The sequence below is a fragment of the Ambystoma mexicanum genome, chromosome 11 (genome assembly GCF_040938575.1).
Source record: "Ambystoma mexicanum isolate Mex_15411 chromosome 11, UKY_AmexF1_1, whole genome shotgun sequence".
Taxonomy (NCBI): Eukaryota; Metazoa; Chordata; class Amphibia; order Caudata; family Ambystomatidae; genus Ambystoma; species Ambystoma mexicanum.
In genome coordinates this window covers 845,215,716-845,237,500 of record NC_090934.1, presented here as the reverse complement: position 1 = coordinate 845,237,500, position 21,785 = coordinate 845,215,716, and positions in this window count along the sequence as shown.

Genomic DNA, 21,785 nt, shown 5'->3' with positions numbered 1-21,785 from the left:
TATGGGCCCGGTGACAAGAGTGACAGTGAACGGGCGGATGTCTGAAGTGTTTGAACTGCACAGGTAGACCAGACACGGTTGCCCACTTTCGCCTCTCCTATTCGCACTAACCATGGATTTTTTGGCAGAGCGGCTAAAGGGGGCCCCGATGGGGGAGGGCATTAGGGTGGGCACTAGAGAGTTCAAGCTGGGACTCTATGCAGATGATGTGTTGCTGCACCTGGAGAACCCAGCCTGCACGGTCCCCGCTGCGCTAGAGATAATTGAGGAATATGGGCAGTTCTCAGGGTTTAAAGTTAATAAAAACAAATCGGTGATTTTCCTGATTACCAGGGGAGACCCTGAGCAGTCCAAAATACTAGAACCACTGGGGCTGCAGATAGTATAAGGCATCTGGCAGTCAAGATCGTTAGACACGGGGAGGACGTGGGCGAGGCTAATTACCCCCCCTCTTTGACAAATTATTCACAGAAATGACAACCTGGGGCAAGGGACAGCTATCGTGGACGGAAAGATTGAATGCTATAAAAATGAATCTCCACCCGAGAGTATTATATCTTTTCCAAATGCTCCCAGTGCAGGCTCCAGAGGCACATTTAAGGGAGGCTATGTCACGGATCTTGTGGTCCCTGTGGTAGCATCAGAAACCTAGGATAGGGTACAAGATGCTAATATTACCAAAGGACCGAGGGGACGTGGGACTCCCAGACCTCATGCTATATTACAGGGCAGCACAGCTTAGAGTAATGGTCCCACACCTGAGGCACCTGAGGGGGGACCGGAGAAACAATGGGTATTCTTGGAAAACCAACACATGATCCGGCCACGGTGGGGGAATGGCTCTGGGTCCCGAGAGCGAGGCTCCCAAGGAGAATCTGCAAACATCCATTATTGGGGTCTACTGGGAGGTGCTGAGCATCGGAGGGAGAAGAGGAGAGATCACAACATGGCCCTCACTGATGAGTCACATATGGGCGCCACCGGTTCGGGACGATATACCAGAGGTCTTGAGGTACCAACCATGGTTTGAGGGCAGGCTCTCCAGAGTGGGTCAGTTGTGGAAGAATGGGAAATTTGTGAGTATTCAGGAACTGGAGGCAGCCTTGGGCATAGGTAAACATTTGGTGTTCCTCTACCTTAGGTTAAAGAGGGTCTTCACAGCCAAAAAATAGAAGGACGCTATTCAGAGAACCCTCACACCAATGGAAAGAGTCCTAGATTGTCACACAGAGATGATGGGCCTCATATCACGCCTTTATGGAGCCCTTTTGGAGTCCAGGGGGGAGGCGGTGCATGGGCTGCATGACAGATGGGCAAGGGACCTGAGCTTAGAACTGGATGAACACCTCTGGCAACAGATCTCCTGCCAATACAAGCTGCACGGGGTGACATTATTACACTGATGGCAATATGACCCGAGGTGGCTGTCCAAAATTTTCCCCACTACATATCCCCAGTGTTGGCACGGATGCAGTGACACGGCAGACTACTGGCATATGTGGTGGTATTGCCCTAGGGTGCAGGTATTCTGGTCCAAGGTCCTTGGGTGGATAAAAGATGGGGGGGGGAATTTGTACTGGATCCTATGTTGATACATTTTGGGTTTGGAGAAAAGAGGGGACAGGTGGTATGCTCTTTCACCACTGGTGCATTTCCTCCTCTTGGCAGCCCGGGCGAACCAGGCCAGACATTGGAAAAGGGCAACCCTCCCCACATTGAAAGAATGGGTCCACACGGCAAAGGAAATATACCTGATGGAGAAGATTATGGCAGCTATCCAGAGCCCTCTTGCTTTGGTCTATGTTGGGAATTCAGACAGAAAGATTGGAATGATTTGAGGAATTTTGGATTTCAGACCCCCCTTACTGAAAGTCCTGTGTTGGGGAAGCTGGACAAAAAGGTTGGACTCATTTAGGAACAAAGACACCTCTCTTCCTTAAAGAGGTTGGGATCAGCTGGAAAACAAGATTACCCTATTAATATATTGGCTATACTTTTCAGCACCCACTGGGAAGTTAGCTTTGTTTATTTTGAATTTTAACAAAATTCACCTTCTAGTGTTCTGCCAAATGAGGACTTAATGAAATTACTTTTTTTGGTTAAATAGGCTAAGGACCTACACAGTTTTGCCACCCCACCCATTATAAATGGAAAGGATTCAAGGCAAGCAGACTGCCCACACTTTGTTTCTCAGGGCTCAGTTCTACTTACATGGTAAGCCTATGTTTAAGGTTCAGGAAAGCCAGCTGTATCTCAGTACACTCTGGAAAGATAGGGCAGTGGTCTGGTAATCCACTCTCAAAGATGGCCTCCCGCTCTCCACTATAGAACCCACTCAGTATTGAGGCCTTCCTAGAGATAGACAACTCCACCCAGATGCACTCTCAGCAATCTCCTCTGGTGTCTCCTTACAGCTGTCAGATGGTGAGTTTCAGCAGCCTTCCAGATGGTCTGTCTCTTGTCTGTCTGTTTCTCTCCCTCTTCTCTCCAGTGCAGTCCCCCGTATATATCAGCAATGACACCACCAGTTCTATAGTCTTGGGGAAGTACCCTGCAATAATTCCTGTCACTAGGATTGGACAGTAACCCTTCTCTCTCATCTCAATCCCAGCCTCCAAGTCAGGATTGGTTTAGGGGTCTGGAGCAACATATAGCAATTCCCACTTGTAATCAGCATTTGCTTTCCTTTCAAATTTTTGGAAAAACTATTTATGTTTCACAACTTCATAATTGTACTATCAACTGCCATAATATGTATATTTTCTGATTCAGCTAATCATGGGGAATTAGATAAGCCGACCACCAAGTCCGTACCGTGTAGCAGGGCCTTGTGGCACATTTGTGCCATTTCCATAAAAAGCACAAGTTATGAATATGTACGTTATTAAGCATATCCCTAATGTAATTTTCCACCCGCTCACCAGCCCTCACATTTGGAACATGTTCATATCAGCCAGAAACCTAGTTTAACTGGCCATTATAGTTCCCTGAATCACAGGCAGGTATATTTTATCTCCCCAAAATAACCTGGAAATTACCAAAAAATGGCACATAGATGAAACCCATCCACCTTATGATGGCTGAGAAAAAAGCCTAAATGATAATAGTCCTTTTAAATTAATTGTGAATCTTCACCTGAGACAAAACGCCCTCCTCCTGCCTTCAAGACATTTGTTTTCACTGGGTCAGCCTGCACCCAGAGTTTTTTTTACCAGTCTCCTTTGTGTTGGAAGGTTGCTCTTTGAAGTTGTTGCCCCCATTCCTAAACTATTAGTCTTGCAGTCAATTCTTTCAGAGCCAGCAGGTCTGGAGAACACTGAATTTTGGCACCTTTAACATGACACTTTATTGCAATCAGTAATTAGATGGGAGATGTGACATCCATGCTGGGATTGGGAGATTTCCTTGTGACCTTGTGAAGTTTTGCCCACAGCTGGCAAAAGGGTCTGCCTTGGGCTGACATGTTTCCATGAAGACAAAGTGGTTCTTCAAATTGGAGTTTTGTAGGTGAAACATAATATATAATGCCTTTGTTAAGCCGCACATCATGCTTTGTTTTCCTGACATTTTTCTGGCTAGGCCCCTTTTCGCGTGGCTCTTTAATTTTCTTGAAAATAAAAACAAAGGCCAAGTTGTTTTTGTTTGTGTTTAAACTCCTGCTGTTCATGTGAAAGGGACCTTTGTTTAGGGCCTTTAAATGCACCCCACACGCCCCCACCCCTGTTCTTCCAGGACTCTTTGTTGTGGAAGAGCAGTGCAGAGTGGGGTTTCATTTGGTGCAATTTCCTTCATTAGGGAGTGGGCACTTCAGTCTACCCTTCCATCTCTGAGTTGGGGGTATGGCATGGCACCCCCTTTTCTTCCTTCTTTTGGGAGTGGGCACTCCAGCCTCCCCTTTCATCTTTGGGTTTGAGGGTGTGGCACGTCACCCACTTTCTACCCTTCCAGGTCCCTGGGGTTCTCAACGGACTCCGCTCTCACCTCCAGGCTGGAAGTTAAGGAGGTTAGTTCTCTAATAAAATGTAGAAAATGAGTTTCAATGCTTTTTGCACACATATTTCCCCAGAAGATTTACATAGAATTTACAACAACAACATGCAATTACAACCTAACATTTTCACAATTTCAGTAAACACATTTATTTTGTACAATAACTCCAAGTAAATTACTTCCTGAACATATATTTATATAAATATATATATATATATATATATAGATATATATATATATTCATCTTGGTTTCCATCCAGTTTTTCATCCTTCCTCATCATTCGTCAGATGGTTCCTCTGCTTGACTTTCATTTGGCTCATCAATCAGTCGTAAAGCGTGTCTGGGATGACAGCTTTTCAACTGAATGATGTGGACCCATTTTTTATCTGTTGGTTCTCCTTTTGGGGTGCAGGTCTTGTAAGCAACAGGTGATATTTTATCTACAATTTCAACGGCACCACACCAGGATGGGAGGAATTTCCTCTCCTTGCCCTGATTCCTTTGAAAGTTGTACAGCTAAACCGTGTCACCTACTTCATTCCTTCAGCTGACTTTTCTAAATTGTGCTGAGCATAAGCAAAAGCATGCTGGATGCTTATGAGTAGTGGATGCATTTATTAGTGTCTTCTCCTGAGTACTATTGAACAGATGCTGTGGTAAAAGCATTTTCTGTCCAGTCATGAGCTGAAATGGTGACATCTTTGTTGAAGAATATGGTGTAGACCTAATAGCCACCCAGACAAGTGGCAATCGGAGGTCCCAACTGGGCCCAGAGTCTGCCACAAACATCTTTAAGATACTCACAATTGTTTTGTTGTATCTCTCTGCCTCCCCACTTAAGGCCAGGTGGTAGGCAATGTGGAGTTGTCTTTTTACCCCAAGAATCTCCCACATCTTTGCCATCAACTCCCTGGTAAAATGGCTACCTCAGTCCGACTCCATCCTTTCCAGGAGGACGAAACGAGAGAACATGTGGTTGATCATTAGTGCAGTAGCTGTCTCTGCCTTACAATTCGGAGCTGGAAGACATTCTACCCAATTCGTGAACAAGCATTTCACAGTCACATGTAAGTGTTCCTCTAGAGGAGCGAATCACTGGCCCGATGAAATCTACTTGCACATCTGAACAAGGCAGTGTCATTCCCCTTTTTTGTAGGGGCGCTCTGTGTGTGAGTGTACTGGGTTGGAATTGGGTACACACAAAAAACCGCTTTAGGTAAGTGTCGAGGTCCTGACCCATGTGTGGCCAGTAGGCAACCTCGCACAGGATTTCCAATGTTTTATGAAACCCCCTATGACCGGCAGTGGCCGCGTCATGGCCGTGGTTCAACATCAGGCTTCAGAATGAGGTAGGTACCACCCACTAATCACTGCCAGATAGGGCTCTCCTTACCAACAAATCATCTCGGATCCGGAACATCTGGGAAAACTTAATCAACACCCAGAGATCTTCTTTACCAGTATAATCGGACTCTGTTAGAGGAAAGCGTAGGGGGTCTCCAGTGTGTCGATAACATTTCCCAATGATCGGGTCCTCTTTCTGTGCAGTGATCAAATCTGCATCTGGGGTATCTTTACTCCACTGGGCTGTTGAGAGTTCGCTGTGAGCCTGAGTTTTCGACCTGGTGACAGCTGCCCTTTGGATTTCACCCAGCTGGGATTCCGTTTCTATGAAATCCCCCTGCAGAACCCTGGTTTTAGCCAGCTTGTCAGCAAGGCAATTCCCAGTCTTATCTGGCCAATAAATCTTGGAATGACCTCTTATCTTCTCCCAATAGATGGTAATCTCATTGGAGGTCACCAGATCATCAATTGACTGGATCAGCTTGGCATGCTTTAGGGGTTTGTTGTTGGCACAAAGCAGGCCTTGATTCTTCCAGTTAATCAGGTGCTCCACAAACCCATTCCTGACATAATCAGAGTCAGTGATTATGACCAGTTCATTGAATTAGTGGTGCACTGCAATGAGGTTGGCTTGATAAACAGCCATCAACTCTGCAACCTGACTACTTTTTGGTCCTATTTTATACCCAACAGAGGGTTCTGGGGTATCATTCACCCAGGAATTCCCAATGCCAGTCACCAGTTCGTTTTCCCCTTTGTTATCAACATGGTAGGAACACCTATTCACATAAACTTTGGGTGTCCCCTGACAGGTGCCTTCTTCATAGACCTTGTGTGGGGAAGCTAAGTACTCCTCCATGTTGTTGTTGGTCGTTAGACATTTGTCCTCGAGACAGTTTTCATGACCACAATCATGCAAGTCCATCAACCCTTGTGCTGGGAGACTCTTCTTGTTTTGGCCATATCTGACCTCAACAGGAAAGCCTTGCATGGACAGAATCCCGGAAGTAAGGAAGTAATTCTGGACTTACCAACGTTCCCCGCCCGTATTCTGTCACTTTGTAGATATTGAAAGGGTTGGTGAGGAGTCTCGACAATGATGTGCTCCCCCTGTATGAATGGGCTGTAATATTTACGCACCCACACCATTGCCATGAGTGCCTTCTCGCAGTCAATTAATTTTTTCTCCACAGAGGACGAAGTCTTGCTCATGTATGATATGACTTTGTTGACCTTGTCTTGCTTTTGGTATAATACCGCTGTTAGGCAAGTATATGAGAACCCTGTCTCCAAGAAGAACTCATTGTTCTTTATGGGGTAAGCCAAACAAGGAGCCTGGGAAAGGCTTCTTTTCAGTTGTTTAACTGCCTAGGATTGTTCCGGACCCCACTCCCACTTGACTCCAGCCTTTCATAAATGGACCAAGAGTCGAGTGACCCCTGCGTAGTCTTCAATGAACTTTTGTCTATAATTAGTAAATCCAAGAAGGCTTCTTAATTCTAGCAGAATGGTAGGGTCTTTTAATGTCAATAAGGCTTCCACCTTATTCACCTGGGGTTTAAGACCCTCAGGTGTGATCTCGTGCCCTAAGAGGTTCACTCGGGTATTACACCAGTGTGCCTTCTGAAAGGACAGTTTTGCTCCGGCTTTCTAGAACTGAGTTACTACATACCAGATTTCGGCTATATTTTCCTCTGCAGTTCAGCTCTTGATCAAAACATCATCTACATAGGCCAGGTTTCCCCTTTCGCCCAAATCAGGCATGACCTTATGTAGGAAGATGTTGAACTCATTACCAGAGTTTATGTATCCAAAGGGGGTTCGGCTCCACGTGTTCTGCTGCCCCCCAAAGGTAAAGGAACGCTTGTATTGGTCTTCCCTACTCACGGGTTCTGTTCAGTAACAGTTGGTCAGGTCAATGGTGTACACCTTTAACACTTGGATCTGGGCCAGTCCCTGATCTATGTAGAGAAGGGGCCATCTTGAAATGTGGACCTGTTTGTTGAACTCCCTCTGATCTGCACATAGTCTCCATTGGCTGTTTGGTTTGAGGAGCCCCAGTACTAGGTTGTTGGATTCTAAATTCTTAATAATCAGTGACTCCATAGATGCGAGAGGTAACTAGTATTGTGTCACAAATACTGGAGCCATCTCAGTGGTGGGTCTATGGGAATGGTGATTGAATGAATGGATGTGCGTCCACAGTCATATGAGTCCACTGAAAAGATATCTTGGAATTCCAAGAAGGCCTGTTTTAGGTTTTGCATTTGCTCCTCAGTCTCACAGGCATCAGGAAGATTGATACTTTCCTCGACCATCTGCTTGAAACCTGGAAAGACCTTGGGCTTGGCAATTTCAGGGGTATCCTCCAGTTGGGTGGAGAGATCACTTTTGATGGTGTTGATCTGGACAGGCTATGCGAAGTAGTGCTCCTTGACTCTGAACACTACCTCCTCCCTCCTAATGTCACAGGTCAACTCTTCCATACCATAGGTGCGTGAAGAGTACACCAGGAAAGTCCCCCCATGCCTAGTAAAAAATCTTTTCTGGAGGAATGCCGTTGCTGATGTAGAAACAGTCGTTTGGGATTGGTCCCATGATTTCATTACCTAAATCAATAGAATAATGTTGGCCATCAACCGCCGTTCCAATAAAGGTGTCTGTGCCCAAAGTGATACTTTGAGGGTTGCTGTTATCCACCAATATTCAAATGGTGTTGTGCTCTAGGTCTACTAGAGGGGTGGGATTTAAATATAAACTTTGTTGTTGGAGACGGGAATTTAGATTTATATATGCATGCTGATGTTTGAGGTTCTGTCCTCGCTTAATTTTGAGGGGACGAGTAAATTGTCACACCTGTCCTGGAATAGCAACCTCTTCAGACACTTAAGCTTCAACTGCATAAGGCAGCAATTTCGCTGACCGGAATGCGTTTCAATTTTATTCCCCAGTCGGGACCAGGCTTTATTATTAATTAGGTCCAAATTGACTGCGAATCGGTTGAGAATGTCACTTCCCAGATAAAAGGTGGAAGGGACCTCTCTCACGACCCAACAATTATGGCCTATGCTTTTGTTACCAATAGAAATTTTTAGAATACACCTGCTAGGCAGGAGATGTTTGCAATTTGGGGTTTCCAGACTTACTTCCCATTTGTCAATCAATTTAAATGTGGGAATGGTCTGATCTTTTGGGTGTTTCCTGAATAATTCTTCGCTGATGAAGCTCCTTTCCTTATTCAGGAATACTCTGACCAGCACTGGTTCCTCCCCTTCATTTAACTGAATGGGGGAAAAACAACAGCGTGCCCTTTTTTTGAATCTCCGTCAGGTTTCTTCTGATTTGGAACAGTTGTAACATTTTAGGGATTTCCTTTCCAGGGAGGAAGGTTGATTATCAAGAATGGAGAATGGTGTTAGTGGACTGGGTTGGAATTGAGTACACACAAGACACTGCTTTAGGTAAGTGTTGAGGTCCTGGCCCATGGTCATTGGCGTGGCTCAACATCAGGCTTCGGAATGAGGTAGGTACCACCCACTGGTCACTGCCAGATAGGGCTCTCCTTACCAACAAACCGTCTCGGATCCGGAACATCTTGGAAAACTTCATCAACACCGCGCGATCCTCTTTGCCGGCATAATCTGACTCTTTTAGAGGAAAGCTTACAGGGTCTTCAATGTGTCGATAACATTTCCCAATGATCGGGTCCTCTTTCTGTGCAGTGATAAAATCTGCATCTGGGGTATCTTTACTCCACTGGGCTGTTGAGAGTTTGCTGTGAACTGGGGTGTCCGGCCCAGCCCTTTAAGACGAGGCAGCAATACTTAGAGACAGATGGAGATGCAGAATATTACTCAAGCATCAATATTCAAAACTGACTCAGGAAGTTGGCAAAGTGCGACTGTTTTAATATCAATAATCTAAAACAGGGAGTTACAATGAACATCAACGCGTTTGCTCGATCTTCACACTGAATGCAACACATAAAAAAGCAGGTTATATACTAAAAACATTATTGACATCAGTCTATGTTGCAAAGTACAAAAACCTACATGGGATGGTGATAGGTTTACAGGGAACATCTAGATATACGTTCCATACTTGTCAGGGAAGGTGATTGGGTCTCTAACATCAGGTGTAGCAACTAAGCCCTCCTCTAGTGTAGGTTTCTTTGAATGTCATCAAATACACAACATCCCACTGGTTATCCGAACTATAGGGCTCTCTAATACTTGTCACTCTATAATTGGTTGGCACCCTTGTACTCCGCTGTAAAATTCCACCTACGCAAGCAGCACGCAGGCTGGAATACAGGTGCTGGTGGGCTGGTCATAACCAAAGCTTCCCACCAATTTGGCCTTGGCATCCATCATCACTCTTGCAGTCTACTAGTCAATTAAGGCTTTAAACTCAGCCATGGAATTGTTCTCTGTGCTGGAGAATACGAGGGAGTATAGCATACTCTGTCTTCTTGGTTTCGATACAGCTCATCATAGTGTCTATTTTCATCTGACCACGTGACTGCAGACCATGTTTTCGAGTCTTACTGCATTTAAACTACTATTATTTGATGAACCTCTGAAGTCTTCAACGTTCTTGCCCCTCACTTAACACAGAAGGTTTATTCTTTTCACACATTCTGTAATTGTTTTTACGCACACACAGGCTCACGGTGGCCTTCACTTCTTGGTGTTGATCCAACCAAGCCTTTCTTTGATTCACCTCCATGGTTAGGTTTTCCCGATTTCTAACTGCAACACACTGAAAAAGTCTTTCTGCTCACGGGATCCAGCACTGCTAAAGTGTGTTGTGGAATCATCCATAGTCCTTACATTTCCTATGTATATACGTTGGCTCTTCGCCGCAATCTATTCACTACATAGCTAGCCTTTAAGAATATTTTGTCTACTTCCGTTACTGCATCTGTACAATTATAAAATTACTTGATATCTTCTTCATTGTTTCTGTAGCATGAGCATCTTCATCTGAAGCCCAAAATGTTGCTCATCTTTAACACCTCCTCTTTAGAGCTTATAGAATATTTATGTTCTCTCGTCTCTGCATCTCTTCTGGGTGCATCAGCTCTGCTTTTAATGACGTCACCAGTCTTCCTTTTTGCTCAGTTTTCACACTCCCTCCAGGATTTCATTCAAATGGCTGCCATATTGTCGTGTATGCATGTATGGATTTCTCAATGGGAATCTTACTTCCAGGATTCTCTTTGGTATAGGTATTCTTACTGGTAATGCATGTGTCTCACACTCTGGCTCCCAACATATAGGCAACATGGGGGAGGAGCTTTGGATGGGGGTACTTGGGTCGACCTCTACACTCCCCCCTCTGGGCGATTCATCGACCACTCTCTCACCAGTCTTCACATCTAGACATCCTTGTCTGAAGAAATGCTTCTTTGGGACCCATATCTTTATGACTCCTTTCAGGCATCCTGCTAATTTCACATGCTCATCCTTACTCCAAGATATGAGCATGCATTGCCCACTTGGACTGCAATAGATACATTTTCCCACATGCTTCTCTTGATTCTTTGGCTATAGGAATTTCGTTCCTTCAGGTGCATGGACACTGGCTTTCACATAATCTCTGATCTCTTCGTCTGTCAGCTCTTTCGTCTTCCATCCTGATTCAACATCAATCATGATCTTCATTCCCACAGCTTTCTTTGCAGTCTTCTTACATTGTGAGATTATTACCCTAATCAAGCACAATCTAAGCAATACCATCACTATCAGGGCTCCAAGGAACTTGAATGTATCTGCCACTCATTGTGGAACCCACGAAAAGAGTTATCCAAACCAACTGTCATCAGCGATGTCTTCCACTTCGTCTATCATTTGGACAAGTAACTTTGTCAGCATTTCTATGTCCTCTGTCAAGGTGCCATTCTCGTTGCCATGAGCAGTATGAACGTGCAACATGATTCTCCATTTTTGGCGCAAACACCTCCATCCATGGCTGTGATCATGTCCAGGACATATCTATTCTGAAGAGTCATCAGTCGAATGGCTCTCAGCTCCTCTTTGATTGCATTAAATTCCTTGACAGTCATGTTGATTGTCTGCAGCATATCCCATTTGGTTATCTGTAACCACTTAGTGTTTGCATCTGTCTTGGTCCTGGGCATGAAGATTATGGTGAATATCGATGAAGTGCTACTAAACAATCTATGTTCAAATGGAATAGAATTAAAGGCTTCTATCGACTTGGCTGAGAAATAGTTCTCTCTCTTCATTCAATTCAAGATTTCAGAAGATCTCTTCTTCCCAAGGTGAGCATCTGCTTTTGGAAACTCGTCAATGTTCAGGTCACTTTTAGGAATCACCAGTGCTGGAACATGAACAGTCACTATAGAACACAGTCCTCCCCAATACCTGGGCAGCTTCATGTAAGCTCTGGATCCACAAGCCCAGTAGTGATCCTTTATCACTGCTGTTCCAGTGCTCATTCCTGGCACGTCAAAGATTCTAGCACAATTCTGATTTTCTCCAAGCTTTCTTGTCCCATTATTTCTAAAGCATAGCTTTGCACTTTCCAGAGGCACTATCTGCAAGGGCCCTCCTTTGTCTTCAACCCATGTCAGTAGTTTAGCAAGTCTCTATTAAAGAGATTTGCATGCATTTTGTAGAATGTCAAATGTTGGTTTGTAGTCTCCAATTATTACCCACGCTCTGCAGATGACCACTCCTTCCTCCCATCCATCTGGAGAAAGTACTGATCCCCAAATCCGCATCTGGCCTCTATTCCTCCATCTTTGAATGTCTCCTGCTTATTTCCTGGACTTTCAAGTCTTCTGTTTACTTCCCATCTGATTCCAGCCCCTTTCACTCCAGGATTTTCATGTCTTATCACATGATTTTTAGTGTGGGCTCTTGCTCTTGTCTTTGTGTCTTGCACATAGTCATCTTCATCTGGATCTGTCCATTCAGTTGCCCATGCTTAATAAGCTGTTCGGCTAATGAACTGACCCCTTACTCGTCTGAGTGCAATGTGAGATAGGCAGTGTGCTGTCTGAACATCTATTTCAATAGCTATGAATATCTTAGACTTCCCCATGCTATAAGGCAGGAGTGCACGTACTTAGCATCCCTCCTTTGAGGTACTTTTGCCTACATCTTTCATGTGCTGATACCACATATTGTTTCCCAAATAAGGTGTGCTATCTAGATAATCATTCAAGTCATGATCATCTTCCCTTGTACTTCTCTTAGGTCTCCTTCTCGCCTCATGAACTTTTATAATCATCTCATGTAGTACATCTGCATAATTTCTTCCCACTGGGGGAATCATAGGGACATTCGTCACTACTATCTGTGTCTTTACATGTGTTGCTGGTGTAGGAACAATAACATATGACCTTGGTTGCCTTACACTAGTCACTTCTGTACCCTCCTGCTGCATAGGAAGATATACAGGAACTACTGCCTTGTTTGGATCTACATAATAGACAGTACATACTGTGAGAGAAAGTTGAATGATAATGAACATAATACATGTGTAGATAATGTACCAGTAAGTCCAACATATACAACAATAGCCTCTTGTACGTCATGGCGGTCTCTCGTTGCTTGCACCATTATTGTTGCTATCAATGTTGCCCATTTTCAATTTTTACTTTTAAGGAAGGAAAAATCAAACGTTAATTGGGCAATCTCATTCAATATTCTGGCAACTGTCAAATCTTTTCCACAAGCTCCACAAGCTGCTGGCTGATTGTAGGACGATTAACTGGATTTCAGATAAAGACAAAGAGGTTGTCTTGTTGCCAAACAAAATGAGGATGAACTTCCAGCAAATAGCAAACGATGAAGGTCTGCAAATTATGGATATCCTCACTCGATAAGCTCATCAGGATGCGCACTGTGTTGTCTCAGACAATAGACAAACTTGCTCAATTATATCACGTAGCAATTGATTAATTGCCGGTTGATTTCTAGAGTCTCTCAGGAATAGACAAGTGTTGGTTTGAAGTCCAACAAGTTGCGGGCGTCCCTCAATCAAGGAATAAAAGACCATTTCAACTAGTTTATGAGCGTCTTCGTCAGACAGAGGCATCTGTGTTTTCGATACAATACTCAGGCAGTTGGAGGATTTGCTCTATTATGGCTGCGAGCAATCTCCTCACCACAGGACCATTTTTAGGATCTTGCAAAAATGTCTAAACGTCATTAGTTCTCCCAACCAAATTAGGATACGAACGAAGAATGAAGAGGAAAACAGTAAGAATGATCCGGTGAACTTTGCCATTAGGCACCACCATGGGTACTTCGAAAGAGAAACTGAGTGAGGAAGGAATTGGGGTACTGCTCCCTTTTCCAATTGTCAAAGTTTAACTCTAGGTCTGGCATTTGTTTTTCCTTCAAGACTTCAATATGCCTTAGTCCAATGTTAACAAGCTCCTGTGGCTCCAGAACAATAGCTTTTCCTTTCACTCCTTGTTTAGCAGCTACAAAGAGTGTCTCAAACGAACCACAGTACAATGAACTCTTCATCTGTATACTGGACAGTGTTTGCGTCATTCTTCCTCTTCATTGATCTAGTCTGCACATGCTGAACTACTTCTCTGTGGCTTGCTTCTGAATGGGGTGGGGGAGCAGTGGTCTCGCCGGTGTAGATCTTCACGCCTCCCAGGAATATCCAAGCGGGTCTTCCTAACACCTTGACTGCTGATTGAGTAACGTTCTCGACAATGAAGGGACCGTTAAACCTGGGTTGATGCCACTTGTGGACAAAGTTCTGGATCAGATCCTGATCTCCGGGAAAAATCTTTGGCAGTAGAAGTTAATTTGATCCAGTTGCTGTATGGTCTTCATCTGTGTTCTGAGACCGACACCCCATCTGTTTGACTTGGTCTGAAATGACAGAAATACTTGTAGTCATACATGTTAAATACGCACATAGCTCATCTCCTAACAATTCTGCTGTTGTCTGGGCATCACTTCTAGTCCTCGATGGAAGAGTGAGAGGCGTTTTCATTCGCCTCCCCATTACTAGTTCATGGGGGGTAAGATGATGGTCAGAGCCTGGTTGATTCCTCAACGCACATAATTCAAGAGACAGGTAATGCAGCCATCATTTTTTCAACGTTAACTTAAGCTTGTCTATCCTCTCTTTAAGCAGGCTGTTGAGTATCTCACAGATTCTGTTGGCTTGCAGGTGATAAGACGAAGAAAACATATGCTTTATACTGAGCAATAAGCAGATGTGCTTGAATACTTCATTCACAAAATGTGGGCCATTAGCTGATCTTCATACTTCACATATTCCCCATCGAAAATACTTCTCGAACTAGGAACTTTGCAGCGCAAGTGCCGTCTGGATGTGTGCATGGGCCAGCTTTGACCCACCTTGAGATGGGTACACCACCACCACTATCATATATCTATAGCCATTACAGACTTGCAGCATGTCCACATAATTAATGTGTAAATACTGAAAAAGACCATTAGGTCGAGGTATGACTCCTCTGACTGTTTGCAGCGTGTACCCATCAGTAAACTTTTGACACACAAAGCTATTTACTACGTAAAATGCAATGTATTCCAACAAATTTTGTAAGAACCATTCCTTCGCAATAGTTACTGCAAGGCTTTCCCTAGTGACATGTGCTGGGTAGTGTAGCTGTTCCAATGCCACCCTTAATAAGCCTACAGGCATCACCGGTTTACCTGTGCTTTCCTTATGCCACAATGCCCCAGAAGGGGATAAAGAACACCCCCTACGTGTCGACAGATTTTTTTCATAAAGTGGTGCTTCACCCTGAACTTCCAATAATTGTGTCTTCGACAAGTTATTAAAACTTTCATTTATTATCATCATCACCACCATTTTTTCATTCACATCAGGCGTATCAAAGCTCATAATATCCTTTCAATATGCAACTCATTTTGCTTCTTCATCTGCGGCTTGGTTTCTGTGTGAAATAAAGTCTGCTCTCTCAGCATTTAACGATCACAATGAATGCTGGGAGCTGTAGTGCTTTAATAAGTCTGCCCAATAAGGCGGCATGTTGCACTGGAGTGCCGTCTGTTCAGAGGTAGCCCCTCCTTTTCCAACATGCTAACCCTGCATGTACTGTCGATGTCACATAGGCAGAGTCACTGTCCAAAGTTACTTCCTTGTCTGCGTGGTTCTCGAGCACAACAATCAGCAACACTAATTCTGCAGCTTGTGCTGAAAAGTGAGACGTAGTCGTGCACTTGTCATAACTTCAAATTCCATGTTAGTCATGTGCCTTACCACAGCGGCACCTGAATATCTTTGTCCATAGGCTTAATCGATCTGTGACAAACCATCAATAAAGAGGGTCTCCCTGGCTGCCAGAGCATTTTCTTTCACTCTCGGAATCTCATCATAGAATTCCTCTAATTCAAGCAATCATGTGAATGCTCGTCTTCTACCAGTGGTTCAGCTACAAACATGGCAGGATCATTGTTTTACATTTAACTATTTTAAACGCTGAATTTGATTTAAACACCTCATAAGCAGGAGTTCTTTGAGACGTCAGTGTACCTCTAGGTCTGTCCAAAACAGCAAATAATGCATGTTCAAAAAACATCATCATGGAACGCCGCATTACTATGCTGCTAGACTTCTCAATAGCGAACAGAGCGGCTGCCAAAGATTGTTTGTAGGGGAAGTGACCCCTCATTACTCGGTCCAAAATCCCACTGTAATACGCTAAAGGCTTGTACCCCAACGTAATTCTCTGCGTGAGTACTGCTGTCATAACTGTTCCATTTGTGTGCAAGAATAAAAAGAATTCCTGCGAATTATTCGGGATCCCCAAAACTGGAGCTGTGCAAATTGTCTTTTTCAACTCGTCAAACCCTTCCTCCATTTCCTCAGTCCATACAATCTTTTCCTAACTTACTTTAGCCTTTTTTAGGGCCTGCAACAATGGCCTTGTGTATGAACTATAATCAAATACCCATGCTCTCACATAATTGCATAGTCCCAAAAAATGCTGCACATGCTTGACCGTGTGTGTGGTTTTTCTGTCTTCAAAATGGCCTCAGCCCTTCAGTTGAAATTAACTGGCATATGTATAACACATCTTCTTTGCACTACTGCAATTTTTCTTTGTCCACTTTATATCCTTTCTCAGCTAAAATAACCATTAGCTGAACTGAATCATGTCTGCACTCTTCTTCTGACATTCTGCAGACCAAAATGTCATCCACGTATTGCAGCACGGTAATTGGCAAATCAATATTGCTTAAGTGCATCTGCAGGACTCTATTGAAAATTGATGGGGACTCACAGTACCCCTGAGGTAATGTTGTACTTCTTAACTTAGTCTGTCTGGACATAAGTGATGTCATATCTTGAGAATCTTTATGCAATGCGATAGAGAAAAATGCATTGTTCAAGTCAATCAAAGTGAAATATCACACCTGAACAGGGATACTATATAAAATCGTTGTTTGATAAGGAACTAGAGGAAACTCGGCCTCCACAATATGATTAATTGGGCGCATGTCTTGAATTAAATGCCACAAACCCTGCTTCAATTATTTGACAGGATACACAGCCGTATTACATGATGACTCTGACGTCACTAAAATACCTTGATCCATCATGGCGGATATCGTTTTAAAAATACCCACATCTGCCTTTCGACACATAGGATACTGTTGTGCTCAAGGTAAAATTGCTCCTGGCTTCAGTTTAATCTTAACTTCTCCAACCCCTTTTAATAGGCCTACAACATAGGGGCCCGTAGTCCATAAACAATCTGGCACTTTCGCCATGTCTTCATCAAAAAATGCAGGACGCTGTCCCACTATCATCATTCTCTGTGGGATTTCGCATTTTTCTGATGTAACCCAATATGTAATGCTTATCTCAAACACCACTTCATCATCAGATGAGTCATCTTTAAACATCTCCTCATCAGCGATGTCAGTTAATCTGTAACCTTCTCCGATAGCAATTACTGTGCTCCATGATCTGCCATTGTCATCAAATCCTATGAGCATAGCCAAAACCCCTCGTACAAAGGTGCTTGCTGTTCTAAGGGAATAATCTGTCCCCCTTCTTCGTCCATAGGGATCTCTGGTCTGACGAGAAACTCATCAGGAATTCTCACTGTCTTACCTACTAACCCAGGCAGCCATGTTAACAGAATGTGTACCCCATAATGAAACACTTCTGGCTCTAACAGTACTCCTCGTATGGCTGTTTGCCCTGTGAATGCCATAATTAATTCACTCACATTTAAATAATGTATTCCTGGTGTTGAACACACTATTCCTTCATCAGAAAACAAAATTGTCATATTCAGCTGTGTCATTAAATATCGACCCAGTATATAAACTGGTGTCCGCTTTGGATACAACAATAGTACAGACATATCACATTCTCCTATAGCGACTGGTAATTCTTCATTAAAAGGAACTCTACTTCTAGCTCCTGTGAAACCTTGAGGATTCATGGCATTATCTGAGAGTAAAAATGTTCCCTTTCGTATACGTGAGCGAATTGAACCTGTGTCTACTAAAAAGGAAAAAGATCTGCCTCCTATTGTGACAGCAACCCTTTGTTCCTCTTGAGGATTTGGTGTTACTGATAGTACTGAACACATCAAGTCAACGAGTGAGCTGTCCTATTGCGGGTACATGCTTATTCCTGTGCCCGTGAAAGGATTCCCTCCCTCGACAGTGACACCCTCTATCCTAGGAGTCAGTAACTGTCCTGTGTTGGTGCTTTGCTGTATTTGCATGGGTGCATGCTGTGACTGCCCTTGTGGTGGACTCAATGTTGCTTGCTGTGGTTGCAAAGCCTGTTGTATTCTCAGCGCATGTGCTCGATACACTTTGATCTTGGGCAAACCCATCCCTATTTTCTGGAAGGGAGCTTTCTAATTTGTCCTCCCTGCATGCCTTGATTATCGTTCTGTATAGGCTGAAACCCACCTTGGTTAGTCTGAAAGTTCCCTTGATTGTTCTGAAAACCTCTTTTTCTGTGAAAGTTTCCTCTCCCTCATGGTATAAATCCATTCCCTCCTTGATCGAACTGTCGTTGGTTATTCACCTGCGGCATACCTACTGTTTGCTGCAATCCCTGCCCTGCTCCACTAGTTAACATTGCCCGTTCTATAGCATACTTCGATAGCATCTTCTGTACCAACTTAGCCTCCTTAAGCTTCCTACCTTCTTCTTTCTTTTGGCTTTTCCCTTGTAACAAACGGCAATGATGTGCTATCGTCAACTGTATTTCTGGCTAAGGTTTTGCCTCCATACCCACCAATTTCTTGAGCTGTCTCTGCACCTTGTCTGGTATCCCTTGACATAATATATGATAGAATACAGGTATAGATATGCCACATGGGTCACATGCTTCCAAGCTCCATTGCTCTAGAAAATTCTGAATATAAATCAATGGATCCTCCCCTTCCTGCATCTTGTTGCCATTATAGCTCCCATGTCCGACGTGTCTGGATACCGTACTCAAAGCGCTTTCCAGACTGCAACTCTACAATTATTAAAGAGTGCTCTGTTGTGAGCAGTGGTCTGAGCAGTGACACCTGCGTATCCTGCTCTCGACCAAATGTCATCAGCTCTCTCCCCAAGTATAGCTGCTAGAAGACCGTTAATGTCCCCTACAGCTAATGCATTTCCTCCTTTCATTTTCTATAATTCATAGACACATATTCAAGCACATGACGTCAAACTCGGGAGTTTACACCTTAAATTATTCTTATCCATCTGGGTTCAAGGAATATACTGTGGTCTGACTCCTCCTTTCTCTCACAATGGGAATTGTGAGATCCCAAATTCGCATTCATCACCCATCGTCTGTCTGTCTAGAGCAGGGACATTGGTTCCACACCGTCTTCTTCCCAGTAATGACTTTAAGCTACTCACTTAAGGTGGCTGGCCCCCCTCACACTATGGGACCATCCTTTAGGTCGATCTAGCCACGCCAGAGGTTCTGACCCTCGAGATTTAGGTAGGCCTAGATCTGACCATCTTACTTCTCTGTCTATCGGAGAATAGCCTTCAGAACCATATACATTAGTTCCCTCCTCCCCACGGAAGGTTTCTCTATCTTCGTCTGACATATCCAGTCCCCAAATCTTGTGACTTCCCTCTTTCTCATCTCTATTCAGACTCAGCCTGTCCAAAGACAAAGCTCTATGCTCGAGGCAAAACAAACTTCCCTCTTTACCTTGCGATTGTGAACTTTCAAATCAATCGTTTTTCCCTTATTTTTTTATCCGCTTTTGGTCCTCATGTCATGATAAACCTTATCAATTTTCTCCCCAATGCTTCTTATATCAAATCATCTTTTAGATTTGCTCTAGAAGGACCTGGCATTGGTTCATGTGCCAGGAAGAATTCTTCTATGTCCTCCCATGCTACTACTGGATTAGGTTCCATTAACTCTTTCTCTATGCGATCAATGTCACGTGCCCTTTGTATTCTCTTAAGCTCTATTTCCTCATCAAGCTCTCTTTGTTTCCTTACTTCCTCTCTTACACTTTCCACTTCTTGTCTTTTTACCTCTCTTCTTTCGTTTGCCCTACACACTTCTTCATCTCTTCGTCTTTGTATCCTTCTATCCTTCAACTTCTGTTCTTCTTCTTCCTCCTTTTTCATTTCTAGCTTATATTGTTCTTTGATTGCTCTTTATCTATTATCATACTTTCTTTGCTCCTCTGGTCTTTCTTGTTTTTTGTTAGGCGATCCTCTGCACACCAGTCCACTACACACCAGAACACTGCTCACATTTCCCCAACATCTCCTCCCACGGTTCGAGGCTCAAGTGATTCTGTGAACCCAAAGGACCGAAAACTCCGTACCAGCTATGGTGTACGGGCTCGATTGCAACCCTTTCTGCATTGGCAATTGCCTTGGAGATCGTATAGCAGAAGGGGCGGTGTTACGTCTCCACGTCGATCACGTGATCCAGAGTGGCGTTCCTCACGTGACCTTGGTGGACGTCACATGACCCAGAGACGTCACATGACCCAGAGACGCACAGTATAAAGGTCTGAGAGACAGAACACTCATTGCTTCTCAGCTGTCTTCAGACTCTGTTTGGCGTTACGTATTGCTCCACTGTTACCTTTGATCACGGAACTCTACCTCGGACTCCTTCGGATACCCCTTTGTACCTTTGCTTGGAACTGTTTACCTGTTGCCGGATTTTGGACTATATCCTGACTTGTCTTTGGATCATCCCTTGGTACCTCACTGAACTCCTACGCCATTTCCCTTCTGGGAATTCAAGTCACGCCTTCACTCCTACAGGTGGCTGATCCTACATCCACGCTAACCTACGGTTCTACCATTTCAGGGACCGCTGCATCATCTGAGTCTTGAACCTCTACTAGGTTTCCTGGGTTTTTCCTAACACCCGATAGGTAAGACCTTTTAGATCCTTTGGTTTACTTAATATGTATTGTGATTGCCTGGTACTTAACCTCGTTCCTCTTTGACAGCAGCATCGGTGTTCCAGAGGTTCCGTGGATCTGGGAAGTCATCTCCCACCTGTGGCCTCAAAGGTCGCACAGCGGGTTTCTTTTAGTTCCCCTGTGCGTCACTTGGGGACGGAGGTCTCATCGGTCTACACGACACTCAAGTCAGAGCAGACAAAGAAGCCGTATAGTCGTGTTAAGACAATGCAGGGATCCACGGAAGAACCCATAGCTGCTTTAGTCCATGCGATTACAGTATTAAGGGCAGATATGGCCGCCGCAAATACGGTGATCCACCAAAGGTTAGACTCCATACAGAGTGTTCAGCATTCCCTTCCTGCAGACCCTGAGTTCGGAGATGCTAGCTCCTCAACCACACCTCCTCCCTTGGCTAATACTACAGTCCCAACTCCGGTGATCCTCCCAACCCCTTCCCCCCTGGCCGCTCCTGAACGTTATCAAGGTGACCCCAAGAAATTCAGGACCTTCATTAATCAGTGCAAGTTACATTTCTTGTGCAGACCTTTGGCCTTTCCTACTTCCACTGCTAAAGCCGCCTTTGCCCTTTCCCATTTAGCCGGGACAGCTGCCGCTTGGGCTAATCCTCTGTTGGAAAATAATAACCCAGTCCTTTATGACTTTGATCTGTTGGTTCTAGAAATGTCTCGAGTATTTGATACCCGACACAAGGCACAGTCTAGGGATTTGGAGTTGTTAGAACTAACTCAGGGTAGAAGGACTTTGATAGAATACATCACCCGGTTCAATCAACTAGTTGCTGAAACATCATGGCCAGAAAGCAAGCGGGCAGTTGTCTTTTATAGAGGGTTGAGTAACATAATGAAAGATGCTTTAGCAGTGATACCTTCTATGCCCACTCAGTATCAGGAACTAGTTGACCTTGCCCTGCAAGTAGATGCACGGCGATCGGAGCGTAGAACCGAGTTGGGGGTTTCTTCCCATCCTACACTTGCCAGTACTCCTGCTTCCAGTACGGAAGAACCTATGCAA